Genomic DNA, 19,592 nt, shown 5'->3' with positions numbered 1-19,592 from the left:
TCAACATTGTCATAGGGAGGGACACTTGATTTAGCAATGTGCAGATTCTTTTGGTTTGTTGAGGAGGGCACAGTGGGAGATAGATTGGATTGTTAAACGATTAAAGATTCTTAAAAGATGCATTCATTTCGCAGCTCAAATGCAAGTACATAGACCATTTGGACATGAGAGTTGGATTGTTTTTGTTGGATTTGTGTTCAGTGTGATTGGGATTAGTGTGAGTCAAGTGAGTTGGTTGATACGTGGGTTCCACAATATCTAACTCCTTTATCTCAAACAATATCCATGTCAAATGATGATATGGAAAGTTCAGTTGAGTTTGACCGTCTTTCATATCTTCTACAACTAGGACATGTTTTTGCAGTGCTTGCACCATAGGGGAATGAAGAGAGATTAAACTATTGGCTGGCATGGTGTGTATAGGGAAAGAAGAAGCTAACCCAACTGGTGACAGATGATGATGGGTTCACATATTCTATAGGTTCAATTGTTGTTGCAGGAACTTGGTTGCGAACATATATGATTAGAAAGAATTGCATACCTGCATTTGAAGACTACGAGAGACACAAAACCATTCTCATGTATTCACACCTTATCATAGCTACAAATGTCAAGTTGTTGAAGCAACAAGAAAGACCAGAGACCAAATAGCTATGGACAATGAGTAGTGTTGATCACAAAACAATATTGGACACTCTTAACCAAAGAGATGACCCTTCAAGAACACTTGAGTAGTAGGTCTTGATTATCTCTATTTTTTATCATGCATTTCATCTCAAATAATGCTCATAAAACCTTAATGTTCAAGTTTGTTACGTGTATATTAAGAATGTGTTAAAAATATAGGTCTACTTTGATGAACATTACTATTGCATCATGATTTTTGCATGCATGTAGTGGGTACACTCGATATAGTTTGTATAATCCTACCTCTTCGTTAATCTGATGTCTTTGTTTATTATCATGCATTTCATTTCAAAAAATGATCATAAAACCTTTATGCTAATGAAGGTCTTTTTGAATCTTTACAACACCATTGCATTATGATTTTTGCATCAACGTAGTGGGTACACTTGATATAATCCTATCTCTCCATTTATCATCATGTTTTTTATGTGTTGATTAAAAACTCTTGAAAATGTAGGTCTTTTTGATGTTCATGTTGCTTGTGTTGGTCTTCATTTATATGCAAGCATTGCTCTATGTAAGTTTTGCTCTCAAGACATGAAGATGTTTGATGCAAATGAAGTGGGATGTTGTATTTGTATATGAGTACATTGATGTAACTTTGTTATGATGATATACAATGTATTTGTACATGACTACAAATATATACAATGTATTTACACATGAGCACATTGGTGTAGTTGTATTGTTGATATATAATGTATTTGTACATGAGTAAACTAGTTTAGTTATATTGATGATATACAATGTATTTCAACATGAGTACATTGATGTAGTTGTATTATTTTGTTCACCTCAATTTTGAGGGCTATCAATTATCAATTGAGAAAATAAATTCCTTGAATCTAAAAAATTCTTTATTATATTCTGAGAATGGGATTGTGTTACTACTTATCAAATTGCCATTAGTTTCATATCCAAAGTCATACTATATATTCTAGTCGGTTAGTATTACCGAATCATGCAGTCGGTACACACAAGGAAGTCAGTATGAACAGTCTAGTCGGTTACTGAAGAAAGCAGTCACAGAATGCAGTATTCACCGAGCTGTTTACCAAGTAAAGTTTCATGGCTATTGAGTGGTAAAGTTAACTCACCAAGTTAGTATTCACCGAGTGAAACGTTTTGCTAGATACATTGAAGCTGGACATGCACATGAAAACATGTTACAACATCGAGGCACATCTAACCGTTTTTGCATTGGGAATTGCACTATGAGATTGTGTATGATTACAAGGTCAATCTAACCAATGAGAAATTTTGTTTAGTTATTCATTCAAAGAATCTTTTGTAAGATCGAAGCAATGAATCAGATCACCGTTGTAAGAGATCTATTTCTACAGCATGATTCTAGGGTTAGAAATATGAGATGCAATAAGAGATAACAAAGTGTATGCATGAAGGAAGACTGTTACAGAGACACAGAGAGGTCACCGAGAAGGTTATCAGTGAACAGTCGGAGAACAGAGTAAACAGAAGGGTTTACCAAGTTTCATTATGGGTTACCGAGGTATGCTACAAGCTAGGTAATCTTATTCAGAGCACATAGAATCTGCTTTAGCATTTCAGATGTAAAGTTGCAGATATTTGTAATGATTTTATTATAATATTTTGAAGTTGTAAGAGAAACCTTTGACAGGGTAAAAGACTCTAACCAAGTCTATAAATTGTAAATCCTTTAACTAGGTGCTACACTTATATAGTGTTGTAAAAATCCTTTAATAAGGTAGATCTAACTAATCTTGATACTCCTAACAGGGTAAGCTATCAGAAATAGCTAAATGTAGCTCTAACCGAGCATTCTTTATTATTGCAGTAGTGAAGTTGTGGGTGCCATCCCCACCACAATTTTTCTCTCTAACCAAGAGTTTCTGCATGACCAAAATATATGTGTTATGGAGTGAATCATGTATGATTGTTATCTGTTGATTTTAGTTTTATTTTATGTTACTGCATTATTCTATTTATGCATAATAGTAAGGTTATTATTAGAGAAAATTTTTGGAGTACTGATTCACCCCTCCCCTCTCAGTACATTAGCTTTCTATATTGGGCCTAACAATTGGTATTAGAACTTTAATCTTGGAAAAGGGTTTAACTACCTAAAGAGAAAGATCTTGGCAATGGAAGGCTACAAACAATCTCGGAGGATTGTGCATCTTCAAGAAGAGCTGGATAATGCAAATCAAGTGATTGCAGACATGCAGAGGCAAATGCAAAAATCTCTGAAAGTAAGGAGAAGATTATCTGATGACTTGCAGGATTCTCAAAAGCTAGTAGAACAAATCGAGACATCATCTGAGAACAGTATATCTGAAGAGACTAAAGAAATGATTGGAATGTTGAAAGAAAAGAACAAAGCATTGGCTGATCAACTAAAAGCAATGAAAAGAGAACATGAACATTTCAGTACACAAATGACTGAAAATCTAGATGCATTAAGGATAGTTGAGGATAAAGAAAGAGAGAAACAAAGAGAGAAACAACAACTTGAAGCTCTAGTATATGATAAGGATAATGAAATCATAAGGTTAACTGGTATTCAACAAAATATGATAGATCAACTACGTTATGCACATCATGAAGCAATTCTGAAGAATGATGAAAATCAATCATTGAAACTTGAAGTATCAAGGTTGACTGGTGAACTTGAAATAGAAAAGAAATCCAAAGAATTATTGGAGAAAAGTTATGAAGCATCAAAGATGTTGGATGAGCAACTGAATACAAGAAGACTCTACAATGATGGAGGATCAGTTACAAAGGGAAAGACTCTACCAAGAAAAGAATCCATACTACTGAGAGAGGAGAATCATCAAAACAAGCTGGAAAAAGGAATAACATCAAAAGGAAGAAGCCTATTTGCTACTACTATGGAAATCAAGGTCATACTGCCAACATATGCCAGATCAGAAAAAGTAAGCAACCAAATATCTCTAAGTCCAATGGATATTGTTATAATTGCAATAAATATGGTCACACACCTAATCAATGTAGGACAAAGTCTATTAATAACTATCAGAAGGCAAAATTAAAAGGGTTTTGTAAAAACTGCAATAGATATGGACATAGTACCGAGAAGTGTTGGTTTAAGTAAAAGAACTACATGAAGTATCCACACCGAGAAAACACTAGAGGTTACCGAACTCACACAGATCCTTACCGACAATATGCAGCAGTACCATGGGATTACAATACAAGGATATGGTGCGAATGTTGTGGAAGATATGGACATATAAGTGTTGACTGTTTTATAAGATTTGGAATGAACAACCGAAGATCATGGAGAAATCTTGGTATGGCATGTTTTCATTGTCACAAAGCTAGACATTTAGCTAGAGATTGTAGAGATCAACCGAGAAGAGACACTGAAGAGATAAAAGAAAAATTCAAGATGATTTTGAAAAAGAAAGAAATTATGTCTGATGAAGAAAGCACCGTACCTACTGAGTTAGGTGCACCTATTTCAAATTAGTCAAGAAAAGGTATGAAGGGACTGCATTCTTTAAGAGTTGAATCATAACAGTTCCTATTCTATTATGTACAAAATTCAAAATCTGCATAGTTAAGATGCAATTAGTCAATTTATATACTATACAAGAAACTTGTCAAGTCGGTGTATACAAGAAACTTGTCAAGTCGGTTAATGAAGCTAAGTTGGGTACTCGGTGATAACAAAAAATGGAGTAAATCAGTAAAAGGTGAACCGAGTGCATTTAATATCTTGACCTAACTTGCACGGAGCCCGATAAGGTGTTTTTGAGTACTTAAAAATGTTTTTGTGGTCATTTTCATTCACCCAAGTTTTTGAGAAGTAGAGCAGAGCAAATCAAAGCGATCAAACTTCATTCAGAGCGAATTTCAAGGTATTTACATCAATCTATTCACACTGTTTAGCTAGTTTCTGATCTAGTCAAATTGCTATTGTCTACCGAGTGTGAAGAGTCAGTCACTTGTAAACCCTAAGGATAACTTGTCAAATCTTACCCAAAATCTACCATGGCGCCCAAGATCCAAGACCCTGTAGTTGTCCAAAATATGGAGAAGCCCTCGCTGAAATATTCCCTAACTCCTAAAGTTGCCTCAAAACCGGATGATAAAACTGCATTTTCACTCATCCTGGATCAAATCTTGTTGGTAGAAGATGTCAGATTCTTTACCAAATGCCGTGTTGAGGAACTCGGTCATGTAGAGATTAGTGACACATATGATGAACTGTGCACTGATGGCAAACTGGATAGCAAATTTGAGCATATCAGAATCAAGGGATTAACTAAAGCCCTAGTCTATCCCCATGTGTTCAAACCCCAATGGGTTAAGTTTATATTGAGCAGAGTACATGATGATTTCATGTGGCTACAAGAGCAACCGTTCAAGATCACAAAGGAATTCATTCACCTAATCATCGGATATCCCATCTACGATCATGCTCGTGCAAAGAAAATGATATCACAAAAGGAGCTAATCAGTTTAACCGAAGTAGAATCCGATTACCGAGGACTAAAATTGAATAATGTCACTGATGCTGAACTAAAATTTGCAATCAGAGTTATTGGTTACTGTTTCTTCCAATCTGCAAGGGAAAACAGTGTACCATGTGCTGCAGTGGACCTGGCCTACAAACTAGTGAAGAAGGGAATGAAAGTAGACTTATGTGAAGTGCTACTAAAGAACTTGTTTGAGAACCTAAACACAATAAGAAAGCCGAAGAAGAACAAATCGACAAACACACTAAAGTTTGGTTCACTACTTGTATGTATGTTTTTCTATTTTGAGAAGTTCTTTCCCTCAGTCAATAAAGTAGTATGGGAGCTACATCGACCTATCACCCATCAGATCAATGACTACATCAAGAAGTTAGGAGATAACTTTAATGATATCATGGATGATTACTTTAGCAAATTCCAAGAGAAAATGCACAATAGGTACAATATCCCACCACAGCTGGTCAAAAAATACAAGGATAATATATGTTTTGAAGTCGACACTGATTATTGCTATGTAAATGTTGTTGAACCGAGGATTCAATCGTTTGAACCAATGGGTTATGAAATTGATTATGCTATCACATAGCAAGAAATTGATGCCTATCTATCATTGCCAAGGCATGCAACTGAACTAAGGTATGGAACCTATGAAGAGGTGAAGGAGAAAGTAAAAATGAGCATTGTAGTTCCTAAGGCTACAAGAAAAGCTACAAAGATGATAAAGGTTTTATCTGAGAAATTTGGAGAAGAATCCTCCTCTACACCTATCAAAGGCAATCTTGCCTTTACCGAGGAAGAATCAGTAGCACAGGAGGCTACAATAACATTGAGCACAGAGTTGCCAAAGGGAAAAGTTCTAAAAAGAAAGAAACAGGACATCACAAAGGCCCTACCGACTCCACCAACAAAGAGACCCAACACTAGAGCATCAACTGCATCACCGAGCAAGAAACAAAAGACTATTGTCGTTCCTAAGGTAACTAAGACTTACAAGAAATCTACTCGGAGACTCATTTTGGCAAAAGAGTCGAGTGATACAGAGTCTGATGATGCAAACAAATTCCAGGTTGTGAAAAGCAAAAAGGTAAACATTCACAGTGTTGAAAACTTTTGTGCCAATCTCAAAGAATATGGTGGATTCAGATATGTTAAGTATGAGTCTAGGAATAATGATGAGAAATGATAGATTGAAGAAACTATCATATGTACACTTCTGAAGTTTCGGTTAGCACCATGAGAACTAGCAAAGTCACTTCCGAGTGAACTCTACTCACATATTGACAACAGATGGAAATATGCAATGGATTCAGAGAGACAAATAAGAGAAAGAAGTCTAGTCCATCTATTTCCTGACATGTCCATAGCTAAAATCAAGGAGCATTTGTCCACATACAATTCAAAATTTCTTATGAAACAGAGAGCCTTAAAATTGATGAATGGACTATATATTGATGTGGAAAATGAGACTAAAGCCAAGTGGCAGGAGATCTTCAAACAAAAGGATGTCAGTGAACAATCTCAAATTGAAATTGTTGATGTCACTGAGCAAGATCCAGATGTCACCAAGCAAGGTCCAGACCTGGTTGACACTATACAAATTGATGAAGATGTAATGGATGAAGTAGCACCAGAGCAGGAAATGATTGAAGGCACCACCTATGCAAAACTTGTCTCTAGTGAATCTGTCTTAGAACAAGTTTATCCTTATCCCCCAATGAAGCCACCAGTCTCAATTGAAGCTCCCAAGGACACCGAGCAAGCTACTGAAGGCAACAAATTTGAAGCTGAAGGTGACACAACCAAAGATCAAACGTCTCAAGCACAGACAAGCACTGCAAATATTACAGCTGAGACCCCTAGCACCCAACCACCCAAAGACACTGCAGCTGCTACAGGAACAGACCAAAGTTTTGCATCTACCGAGCAACCTACTGAGGGTCAGCAAGCCTCACAAGCACTTGTCTTAGTGCCACAGACCAAAGGAAAAGAGAAGAAGGTGAGAAAGCATGGTTTTAAATTTGACTTATCTAAACCGATCGTGTTGCCCAATGTAGACATTTCCGAACTGAAAGGGCAAGCACTCACTAAATTCGGTGAACTATGCAAAGCAAAGGCCAAATAGGAGAAGCAACTAGCTATTAAGAAAAAGAACAAAGTACTTCAGAAGGTTAGGACACTACTCATAGAAATGCTACCATTAGCAACAGTGTCAACCGATGCAGCCATCCATATTCAGCTGGATGAACTCCTTAATCAGATTGAAACATCTGGAGTTGATGCATCCGAGTACTTAAGCAAGCTCAAGGATAAAGAGCTTATAGCAAAAATGATAGAGGAAGTACAAAAATCAATTGCTGTTGGCAAGGTAAAACTTGTCAAATTCATTGCTGAGTTGTCCCCTCAACTCAAGCACATTCTTTATTTATTCCAAAAATTGTGTACATTTTCTTTATTTATTAAAGATATCAAAAATAAAACTGATGCAATTAAGAAAGAGATCACCGATCTCTCATCCAAGTTGACCACTGAGCCTAATTCAGTTCAGAATTTTTACAAAAAGCTACAACAGCTCATGGCTCAACAGTTAGAACTGAGGAATGAAGAGCATAAAATTAGGATGGATATAATGACCCTTCAAACATTATTCCTTCCTCATCTATCATCAGTATAGGAGCGGCTCAACCGAGCTACAAGCTTATCAACTACACAAGAGGGAAGCACTCTTGATTGCTTGATATCACTCTTATTTGATATTCAAGCACAAAACTCCCTTATGGAAAGTCTCAAGGACTCACTCTCAGTCACCCTCACCGACACCCAGACCAACTATAAGACTATTTTTAATCAATTACTGCCTCTGGATGGAAATTATGTTTTTAATGTTTGTCAAAAAGGGGAAGTAATATTATGATACTACATAGAGGAAAGCCGAGCAAATGGGGAGTAATTCTACACTTGGAGAGTAGTACAATTTTGATAACACAATTTTGAGTATTGTATACAAGGGGAGTATATCGAGCAGAATATATAGAGCATTCAGAGCACACAAGTATAGAACATAACCGAACATGCAAAATTCAGAGTTATGTATAGGATAATGATAAGGGGAGTATATCTGCATATACTATTTATTTGACTATTGTACATATTGTCAAGTATAGTCATTTTGTCAAGTATATAGTTTTTGAGTTATGACTTTGTAAGTAGTTTTCGTCAAACATCTCAACTAATGTCAAAAGGGGAGATTGTTACTACTTATCAAATTGCCATTAGTTTCATATCCAAAGTCATACTATATATTCTAGTTGGTTAGTATTACTGAATCATGCAGTCGGTACACACAGAGAAGTCAGTATGAACAGTCTAGTCGGTTACTGAAGAAAGCAGTCACAGAACGCAGTATTCACCGAGTTGTTTACCGAGTAAAGTTTCATGGCTATCGAGTGGTAAATTTAACTCACCGAGTTGATATTCACCAAGTGAAACATTTTAACAGATACATTGAACCCAGACATGCACATGAAAATGTGTTACAACATCGAGGCACATCTAACTATTTTTGCATTGGGAATTGGACTATGAGATTGTGTATGATTACAAGGTCAATCTAACCAATGAGATATTTTATTTAGTTATTCATTCAAAGAATCTTTTGTAAGATTGAAGTAATGAATCAGATCGCCACTGTAACAGATCTATTTATACAGCATGATTCTAGGGTTAGAAATATGAGACGCAATAAGAGATAACAGAGTGTATGCATGAAGGAAGACTGTTACAGAGACACAAAGAGGTCACCGAGAAGGTTATCAGTGAACAGTCGAAGAACAGAGTAAACAAAAGGGTTTATCGAGTTTCATTATGGGTTACCAAGGTATGCTACAAGCTAGGTAATCTTATTCAGAGCACATAGAATCTACTTTAGCATTTCAGATGTAAAGTTGTAGATATTTGTAATGATTTTATTGTAATATTTTGAAGTTGTAAGAGAAACCTTTAACAGGGTAAAAGACTCTAACCAAGTCTATAAATTGTAAATCCTTTAACCAGGTGCTACACTTATATAGTGTTGTAAAAATCCTTTAATAAGGTAGATCTAACTGATCTTGATACTCCTAACAGGGTAAGCTATCAGAAATAGCTAAATGTAGCTCTAACTGAGCATTCTTTATTATTGCAGTAGTGAAGTTGTGGGTGCCATCCCCACTGCAGTTTTTCTCTCTAACCAGGAGTTTCTGCATGACCAAAATATATGTGTTATGGAGTGAATCATGTATGATTGTTATCTATTAATTTTAGTTTTATTTTATGTTACTGCATTATTTTGTTTATGCATAACAGTAAGGTTATTATCAGAGAAAATTTTTGGAGTACTGATTCACCCCTCCCCTCTCAGTACATTAGCTTTCTATATTGGGCCTAACAGATTGTTCTTCACCTTTCACTTAAACACCAATTCAATCCGCTCTTTCCATTCCTCTTCTCTGTATATCCTCATCATGCTTAATTTAATGTGACATATTGTGTTTCATCTATTGCTTAAAGAATATGGAGTTGAAGTTCCAACATATGAACAAGAGAAAAGAACCAACAAAGTGGCCACTTGGAACCCTTCGTCTCTACCAAAGCTTTCAAAATTAAGGTTTACATTCTTAGATGAGATGCCTATTGAGCCGGATAGGCCTTGGACAAGACATTAAATGGGTCCAAGCTAGTGAAAATCCTCTTCAATCATTTGGGTAGCCGAGCTCTTAGAAGTGCGTCTGCTTCATACAATCACCCACCTTGGCAACATCATATAGATAATTTTAAATGGATTAATGGAAAACAAGCCTGCACTTAATGACCTGGTATTGCATCTACATTAGGGAATTTAAATATTTGTTTCAATGTATTTTGGAATCCCTAGATTAAAAAAAAGTTCTAAATGAACTCACTAGGCAAGTGTAACTAACATCCTCCAAGATCAAACAAACATGGCTACCGATAGGGTATGGCCCTGAGCGTTCGACAAAGTGGGGGGGTAAAACAAGAGCATGCCTACGGTAAGAATGCCTAACCAAATGTGTTGCGATCGATGATTTGTACCCACGACAAGCAGAATGAGAAATTTGCTCCATGGCAACATTTCATTGAATGAAACTGACGATCCTTTCACCAACTAAAAAATCACTTCCCTAAAAAGACCACTCCAAATCTTGTAAATTTGGGACATGATTTTGTAGGCAGCCCTCATATGACCCTATAGGTTCAAATGGATCATTCAAACGTGCCATGGTTTTTGAGATATGACCTGTTGAATTTTGACGATTTTTTGCACTTAGGGCGCTCAAGGGATGGCACTGGTAGGGTATAGACCGAGCCTTCGAACTGAATGGGGGGTAAAAAATGAGTATGATTAGGGTAAGAATTCCTAACCGGATGTGTATGGATTGACGGTTTGCACCCACAATGAGTAGAACGAGAAATTCGCTCAGTGGCAACATTTCATTGAATGAAATTGATAATTTTTTTGCCAACTGAAAATCGCTGCCCTAAAAAGACCACTCTAAATCTTGTAAATCTGAGATAGATGTTTGTAAGAATCCCTCACACAACCCTATAGGTTCAAACAAATCATTCATAGGTGCCACGTTTTTTGAGATATGGCTTGTCAAATTTTGACAATTTTTCACACTTAGGGCGCTCAAGGGACAACGCCAATAGGGTATGGCCCTGAGCGCTTGACCAAGTGGGGGGGTAAAATAAGAGAGTTCCTAGGGAAATAATGCCTAATCAGACATGTTGGGATCAATGATTTTCACCCACGATGAGCAAAACAAGAAATTTTCTCCATGGCAACATTTCATTGAATGAAACTGACGATTTTTTGCCAATTGAAAAATCGTTTCCCTAAAAAGACCACTCCAAATCTTGCAAATCTGGGATAGACTTTTGTAGACAACCCTCACATGACCCTATAGGTTCAAGTGGATCATTCACAGGTGCCACGGTTTCCAAAATGTGACATGTCAAATTTTGTTAATTTTTTCGCACTTAGGGCACTCAAGGGACAACGTCGGTAGGGTATGGCCCTGAGTGTTCGACTGAGTTTTGGGGGGGTAAAATAGGATCATTCCTAGGGTAAGAATTCCTAACCGGATGTTCTAGGACTGACGGTTTGCACCCACAATGAGTAGAATGATAAATTTGCCCTAAAAAGACCACTCTAAATCTTGTAAATCCAAGATAGGAGTTTGTATGAAGCCCTCACGTGGCCTTGTAGGTTCAAATGGATTATTTGCAGGTGCCATGGATTTTGAGATACGACTTGTCAAATTTTGACAATTTTTTGCACTTAAGGTGCTCAAGGGATGACGTCGGTAGGGTATGGCCCTGAGCGTTTGACCAAGTGGGGGGGTAAAATAGGTGCATTCCTAGAGTAATAATTCCTAACCGGACATTATGGCACCAACAGTTCACACCCACAACATGCAAAACAAGAAATTTGCTCCATGGCAACATTTCATTAAATGAAACTGATGATTTTTTTGCTATATGAAAAATCACTACCCTAAAAAGACCACTCTGAATCTTGTAAATACGAGATGTAATTTTGTAGGTAGCCCTCATGTGACCCTATAGATTCAAATGGATCATTCACAGGTGCCACATATTTTGAGATATGACCTTTCAAATTTTGATAATTTTTTGCACTTAGGACGCTCAAGGGACGATACTGGTAGGGTATGGCCCTGAGCGTTCGAATGAGTGGGGGGGTAAAATAGGAGAATTCCTAGGGTAAGATGTGTTGGGACCAAAAATTTATGGTCATGACATGCAAAATGAGAAATTAGCCTAGTGGCAACTTTTCATTGAATCAAACTGACTATTTTTTTGTCAACTAAAAAATCGCTTCCCTAAGAAGACCGCTCTAAATATTGAAAATATGAGAGAGTATTTTGTAGGAAGTCCTCATGCAACCCTATAGGTTCAAACGGATCATTCATAGGTGCCACGGTTTCCAAGATATGACCTGTCAAATTTTGATAATTTTGTTGCACTTAAGGCGCTTAAGGGACGACACCGGTAGGGTATGGCCCTGAGAGTTTGACCAAGTTTGAGGGTAAGATAGGAGCATACCTAGGATAATAATACCTAACTAGATATATTGGAACCAACATTTTGTGGTCACGACGAGCAGAACGAGAAATTAGCCCCGTGGTAACTCTTCATTCAATGAAACTGACATTTTTTTCACCAACTAAAAAAAAAACTGCCCTAAGAAGACTACTGAGAATATTGAAAATTTGAGAGATTATTTTGGAGGAAGCTCCCATGCAACCCTGTAGGTTCAAATGAATCATTTGCAGGTGTCATGAATTCCAAGATACAACTTGTCAAAGTTTGACAATTTTTCACACTTAGGGCACTCAAGGGACAACGTCAGTAGGGTATGGCCTTGAGCATTCAAATGAGTGGGGGGGTAAAATAGGAGATAGTGTATCTTTCAATAGCTAAATGAAAATAAAAACAAGTTTATTTTTAGAGTTCATATATTCAGATCTTAAATTTAATGGGCAATGTGTGGAAATGGACCTCTTCACAGTATCTCCCTACTGAGATGACTTTAATGATGGCAAATTGTTGCTAAATGTAACCAATCGATTATGAAAAATTTGCATTCCGTTGTATAAGATGCTTTGCTACTTTTTATTTTTCATTACTAAGTACATCCATGTTATCATTATTACAAATACCAATATGGTCATTAAATGTGGTGAAGTTGCCAAAGGCAACCGAATTTAACACTTAGGATTTAGATGAAATAAATTATATACAATCTCAAGGTTATACAAACAACATTGTATTCTTCATTAGTTAACCATGAAGATTAAAGTTTAAAATAATGACACCATCCACATGAGGAACAAGTTATATCGAATCTCAACATCTATATATATCAAAATGTTGAATAATTACAAGTGTATGTCCATATACAAAAATGGCATAAACGCCAACTCAAACAAAATATATGTCAATATATGTAAATGTATATCCATATACAAAATATACATGCCAACTAGACATGTGAGTATCCCAAAATGATCTATAACATCCTAAACTACTGATGGGTCATTAAAATCAATCCTCTTCACCGCAGTGCTCCTCTTTGAAGGATCTTGTACAAGAAAAATCAAACCACAATTAAGATTAGTTATATTATATAATTCACATTCAAAAAGTTAACATAAAAATCAATATACATTGAAGTATAATCGAAATATAAAATTTAATTCTTGTTTACCTGATCTCCACATTTCCTCTTCATCTTTGGAGGAGTCTTGACATATATCTTCGCTAGAGGAGGTATGTCATCAAGATTTTCAAACACAACCTACATATGTTCACAAACATAACATTGATACAAGTTAGCATATAATTATCTCTAATAGGAACAAATTATATCTACTAAACACAAAATAAAATAAACACATGTACTTGATGCATCTCTTCTTCTTCTTCTTCAGGTATAATGGATGCACTCAACAAGGATGTGAAGCCAATAATTTTATGTACATAAAGACGACAAGTATGTGAAACTATTATTCTATGTAGACATGTATAATCATTTTAAGTTATTTTAACTCTTAATTCAATCATGTTTGTATTCAATTACCTTTCCCTTGTCTCCAATTGTAATAGAAGAGCCTGCATCATGCGGTACCGCACTCATGCTACTTGTGTCCTACAAGAGTAAAATAAGATAAAAATGCAAGTTACGATATAATTTAATTAATGCCAATATAAATGACGAGCATGTATGTACGATAAAAATGTAAACGACTAGGTGCAATAATATATGTACCATATAGCTGTCAAGGCCAAATGATATGGTTGTCAAGGTGCCATCATGGACTTGTGTCAAATCCTCCTTTGTCATCAACTATTAAATAGACCATGTATATAAATATTGGTACATAATACTATCTAGATTATAAATATTTATTTAAAATAAAATCTATTGTGAAAATACAACTCTTACCAATACATTGTCAGTGTATGATGAAGGTACCTCCTTGCCTATAGCATACGAGGACTCTCCAACGTATGATGTAGCCCCCATTGTCACATTTGGTGCATCGTGCATTTCATGCACCTCATGATCTACAATGTTCGCAGTAGGATCAATAGGCTCTCCAACTGGACCTAAGCATAGATGCACACACATAGCACAACTATGTAGCACACAAATATGTGGAGTCGAAGAGGACATGTGAGTGCCACCAGATCCACCGCTACTATCACTAAAATTCTGAGCAAGTGCCCCATCCTAAGAAACCAAAAGGCTACTCAAAGAGTGAATAGCCGATATAGTTTGTGATGCTGCCTCAGCAATGATATCTGGATGCTACACTCGAGGTGAGGGATCAACAGGAGGAGGGGGGACGTATGGGCCCTGTGCTACTCGAATTGCCCCAGGTCTATCTTGAGGCATACCTAAACCCACACCTTGGAAAGGCTTGATGTCAAAGTAGTTGATATGCTTGCCCAAAACAAACTCAGCATACAATTTTTTAATGAAATAAAAGGGGACATCAAGATTGTTGTTGGGTGGTTTATCAAAAAACATCCACCAACAATCTAAAAAGTTATTCACCATATCATCATTTGTACGCCATTTTACGAAAAGTTTTTTTTTCACATATACAGGTTGTCTAGTGTGGGGATTGACAAACAATTTGGCAATATCAGCTTTCAAAATCTCAAGCTCCTTGACCAAATCATAGGTCAAGTCATTCGCATATCTATCCCTCATGGAATCTCGCCACAAAAGAGCAGCATTGTGCTCCTCGGTGATGGTTTGTATATTGTTTATTATATATTTGAGAGGATCTAACATTGGGGATAGACAAGGGATTCTACTATAAACATCTCCAATGCCCCTCAATTGGTTCAAATTTTGAGCAATTAAATCTTGAATTGAGGGGGTTTTGGCAATGAAGGGTTTGCTATAGGAGGGTTTTGTAATGTCCCCATTTTTGGAGTGAGAATAATTAATTAATTAATTTAATTAGTTAAGTTGTCCAAATTATTATTATTTTTCATGGATAGCTTAATTAATTATTTTAATTAATAATATTAAGTTAATTATTTATCAAGTTATCAAATAAATAAAAAATTAAAAGATGACTTTATATTCAATTAATTTAATAAAGTGACTTAATTAAATATTACATCATAAAGTCACTTAAGTGAAATAAGATTATTTCTAGAAGCTTCTAGAGATGGACTAAAAAAAGTATAAAGGGAGAGCTTGTTGAGTTTCAAGGAATATTGTGATTGGATTTTGATATTGATTGAATTTTGTAGAACCAAGGGGTGTCTGCAAACTATTATCTTTGGGAACGTAAACTCCCATTGATAGCATAACTAAGGGAGTGAAAGATCTTCTGAGTGGTTACAACTGAGAGTGGGAGATAATTCAGTCTTCCATATTGTGCCTAATGAGTTTCGTAGCATATTCATGGTAGTTGGTTTAAAGAGGTATTCAAATTATCATATTGGTCATCCTAAGACCATCGATCTTTATTGGAGAAGGGAGATGATTTATTAGAAATCATTTGAAGGTGGAAATTGGGAGTTAGCTTCCCTTATTGCAAATCTGAGATAAATTGAACTTCTTCCTTCGTACCCTCAATTTTGCTAGTATCTCTTCATTTAAGCATCATAACTTTCATTAGAGGTCAGTGCTGGTTTTGGAAGCATAAGGCAATCCTTTTGGGAGTATTTTGAAGGAGTGTTTAAGAGTAAATTAGGCCCAAATCAGTTCTGAAGACAAATTGTATCACACTATCGAGTCCCAAGAATTTTCTCCAAGATAACCATATTTGTATTGAATTTGGCATCTAACATTGGCATCTTGAATTGAGAAAGATAATGATTATTTTTGGTGAAAGAAAGAAGACTTTGAAGTTGATAATAATATTCTTTCAGACCTCCATTAGCAATAAGGGCGATTTTGTAGAACTATTTGATTTAGGTATTGGTGAAGGTTCATCAACTCGGATATTGTTTGCTTCTTCATCCACCAAGCAAGTTTATTTCAATAGAAGACCGATTGAAGAAGAAATTGAAAAATTACAGGTTGTGTAGCAGGTCTAAAAAATGTTGAGTTTCATTCTTCATTCCCATGACTTTGCTATTATCACCTTGTGGAAGCATCAAGACATTCATTTGAGGACAACACAAATATTGGGGACATAAGGCGATTCATTTAGAAGCATTTGGGAAAGGAAATAAGAAGGTTGCAAGAGCCAAATCAAATATGAGAACAAGTTCGTACCAAACCATCATTACCCATGATTTTTCTCCTATCTACCTATTTTACCATCGAACTTGGCAATTGGTGACAATGCTGTATTTGGAGGAAGGTCGGAGAATATTTTAGGAGACAAAAGAAGATCTTAGGAGCTAGAAATCAATCATGATCAAACTCCATGATAGCAGCAGGGGCGATTTTGAGGAATAATTTGATTGGGCATATGTGAGGGTACCAAAAGCTTGGATATTGATTGCTTCTTCAGTCATAAGGCAAGGCAATTTATAATCAGGTTCTATTTTGGGCATCATTCTCTTTGTAATTACATATTGTACACTAATCAACATGGTTTCCTTGTGTTCTCAGAAAATTTTGAGTATTCATTAATAGGTTGCTAAGTATTTGAACACATATGTGAGTAATGTAATGACCCTATTGTCTCTTGAATAAATGTAGTAATTGAGTTGCATTTCTTGATCAATATTACAAAGGTTTCATGCCAACTGTTTGTCAAAATTGTAGTTTGTTATAGCTTCATGTTGTTGCATATCTATTCATACTATTGCATTGGTAAACACAAATACAACTTGCACCATCACCCTAGAGGCTTATAGTGTTGATTGGTAGTCATCCTTTGATTATTCTTTATGGTTTATGTTTCCAAACTCAAGTCTAAAAAATTGCAACAGTCTAAACAACATAACACACAAGTTATACTGCAGTCTAGAAATGACCTAACACACAGGTTATACAGACTGAGACTTGGAACACCAGTCTACCAGCTAAGTGTTTGATGATATCCCTTGCATTTTTAGTCCTATAACAATAGGGGATATTATAGGTTTGGTGGTTGTGGTTGTTCACGATTTTCATTGTTATCCCCCATTTAACTTGATTGAATTTGAAAATTTCAATTTAATCAACAAATTTGAAAGAAATTGTATTTCAATTAAAAAAACCTAGTTTCAATGAAAAAACCAAAAAACAAATTAAAAATGCATAAAAATTGATAAAAAACAACAAAATGACATGAAATCATACCTGAGATGATAAAATCACAATTTTTTATGCCCAATCCGATATCCATTATTATTTGATATTGGATTTCTCTCCTATAGCATAGCCTATGGGTGAAAAATGACCCATGGGTTGTCACAATGGGTATAAAAATATCCACAGAAATCAGATATCCGATTTTTTTAGGTTTTTTACATTTTAAATATTATATATCATATATAATAAATAATCTAATATATATTATATAGTGTATCATATATTATATTATAATATATTATATATAGTATATTATATATTATATAATATATAATATATGTAATATATAATATAATATATATTTTTAATATAATATCCCATTAATATCAGATATATGATATTATCAGATATCCGATTTTCTTGGGTTTTTGCTATGGCAAGATGTACTGACATCCAAGCCAACCAAAAAGTCAACACGAATTTTTTGCGTTTTTAGGCAAGTGGGGAAGGTTATTTTATTCATATCGCCACTTTTTGGACCCCCATGATCCTGCACATACACAAAGCATGGCATTAAAACCCTAACATGCACATAGAAAAGCAAGAAACTTCTGCATTTATTCCTTTTACAAAGAGATAGAAGAAAAAAGTATGCATACTTGGCTGAAGAAAGACCGAATTCATGCAAGCCTTCGAAACCCTACTGAAAACCTTAGTTCCGAGTTCCAGATCACAAAAAGAGGGATGCATGTTGGCTCAACAGTCTTCTTCCTTCTTCTAGAAGATTATACAAATGAAATAATACATATGCTTTTAGGGTTGGATATTTTCTTTTACATGCCCTAGTTTTAGGGGATCGAATGGGCTTTATTTTGTTTTTCATTAAAACAAAAAGCATGCAAGATATTTTTATCATTTGTAATTTAATATGTTTTATTAAGGATTTATTTTATGAAAAATCTTAATAAAAATATATAAAATTATAAAAAAGCATAGCAAAAGAAATATAGATATTTTATTACTTTTTTTTTTTTTTTTGTAACCCAGTGGTATCCCCGCGACCCAGCCCAACATCTGCCCTCGCCTTACCTTGGTCTTATGGATGCCAAGTTGGGGTTCAAGGAAAGGTGATCTGAGGCGAGACTAGTCCACTGGAGGTGCGGAGACTGCTCGCAAGCCCCAAACACCAGGCAAGCCCGGCAGGAGTTGAACCCAAGACCAATGGGGAGCAAACCCATGGCCCAAGCCAACTCATCTACCATTCAGGACTATAGATATTTTATTACTTATTAAAACAAATTGTTTTAATTAAGTACTAAAATAAGATTATTTCAAAAGGTTAAAGGAAAGAAAGGGCATCATGTAAAGGAGATAAAAGGAAGAGATATTTTTATCTTGTGTTATATTTGGCAGTTCACAAGTAGCATGCAAATTTTAAAAAGAGGGATGTTCTTTTGGAGCTATATTTAGCAACACATTTCTCATGCAATTTCAGAGGGAGAGGAGTACATTTTTGAGGTATTTTTAGCATTATACAACAATTTGAGTTACAAATGCATACCTTTTCAGTTGAGGAGCTATTTTTATCAGCAAGGACTATTTTTGACAAATTAGTTCACAAGTAGCATGCAGATTTTAAAAAGAGGGATGTTTTTTTGGAGCTATATTTAGCAACACATTGCTCATGCAATTTCAGAGGGAGAGGAGTACTTTTTTGAGGTATTTTTAGCATTATACAACAATTTGAGTTACAAATGCATACCTTTTCAGTTGAGGAGCTATTTTTATCAGTAGGGACTATTTTTGACAAATTTTTGCATGTTCTTTGCATGCTATTTTGGGCAAATTCGCCCAAGGGTTTCTTCATGCAAATTTTTGGAGCTTCTTTTCTATATATTCTCCTCTTCTCTTCATTATTTTTCTGGTTCTTTCTTTTTGCTTACACATACAACAAAAAGAATTGTATCTCAATGCTTTTTTTAATCAGTTTTTCAACATTGTAATAGTTTATTTTTAGTGTGCAATAGAGAGTTTTAGTTTCCTTGTCAATTATTCTTATTTTTCCATTGTCAGATGAATGATTTGATAGAGTTATTGGGATTCAATTTTGAATCCTTTTCTTA

At 35.4% G+C, this 19,592-nt stretch overlaps 1 long non-coding RNA gene across 1 annotated transcript; it reads right to left on the bottom strand.

The window, feature by feature from the left end:
- Positions 1–13,252: 13,252 nt before the first annotated feature.
- On the bottom strand, positions 13,253–13,927 carry LOC131047219 (uncharacterized). Its single transcript, XR_009106098.2, has 3 exons — positions 13,834–13,927; positions 13,462–13,551; positions 13,253–13,335 (listed from the first exon to the last, which is right to left on the bottom strand). It is a non-coding gene; the product is annotated as an uncharacterized LOC131047219 (long non-coding RNA).
- Positions 13,928–19,592: the final 5,665 nt, after the last annotated feature.

The sequence above is a fragment of the Cryptomeria japonica genome, chromosome 7 (assembly GCF_030272615.1).
Source record: "Cryptomeria japonica chromosome 7, Sugi_1.0, whole genome shotgun sequence".
NCBI lineage: Eukaryota > Viridiplantae > Streptophyta > Pinopsida > Cupressales > Cupressaceae > Cryptomeria > Cryptomeria japonica.
Note: the sequence above shows the minus strand (reverse complement) of the source record. Positions and strands in the feature narration are given on the sequence as shown.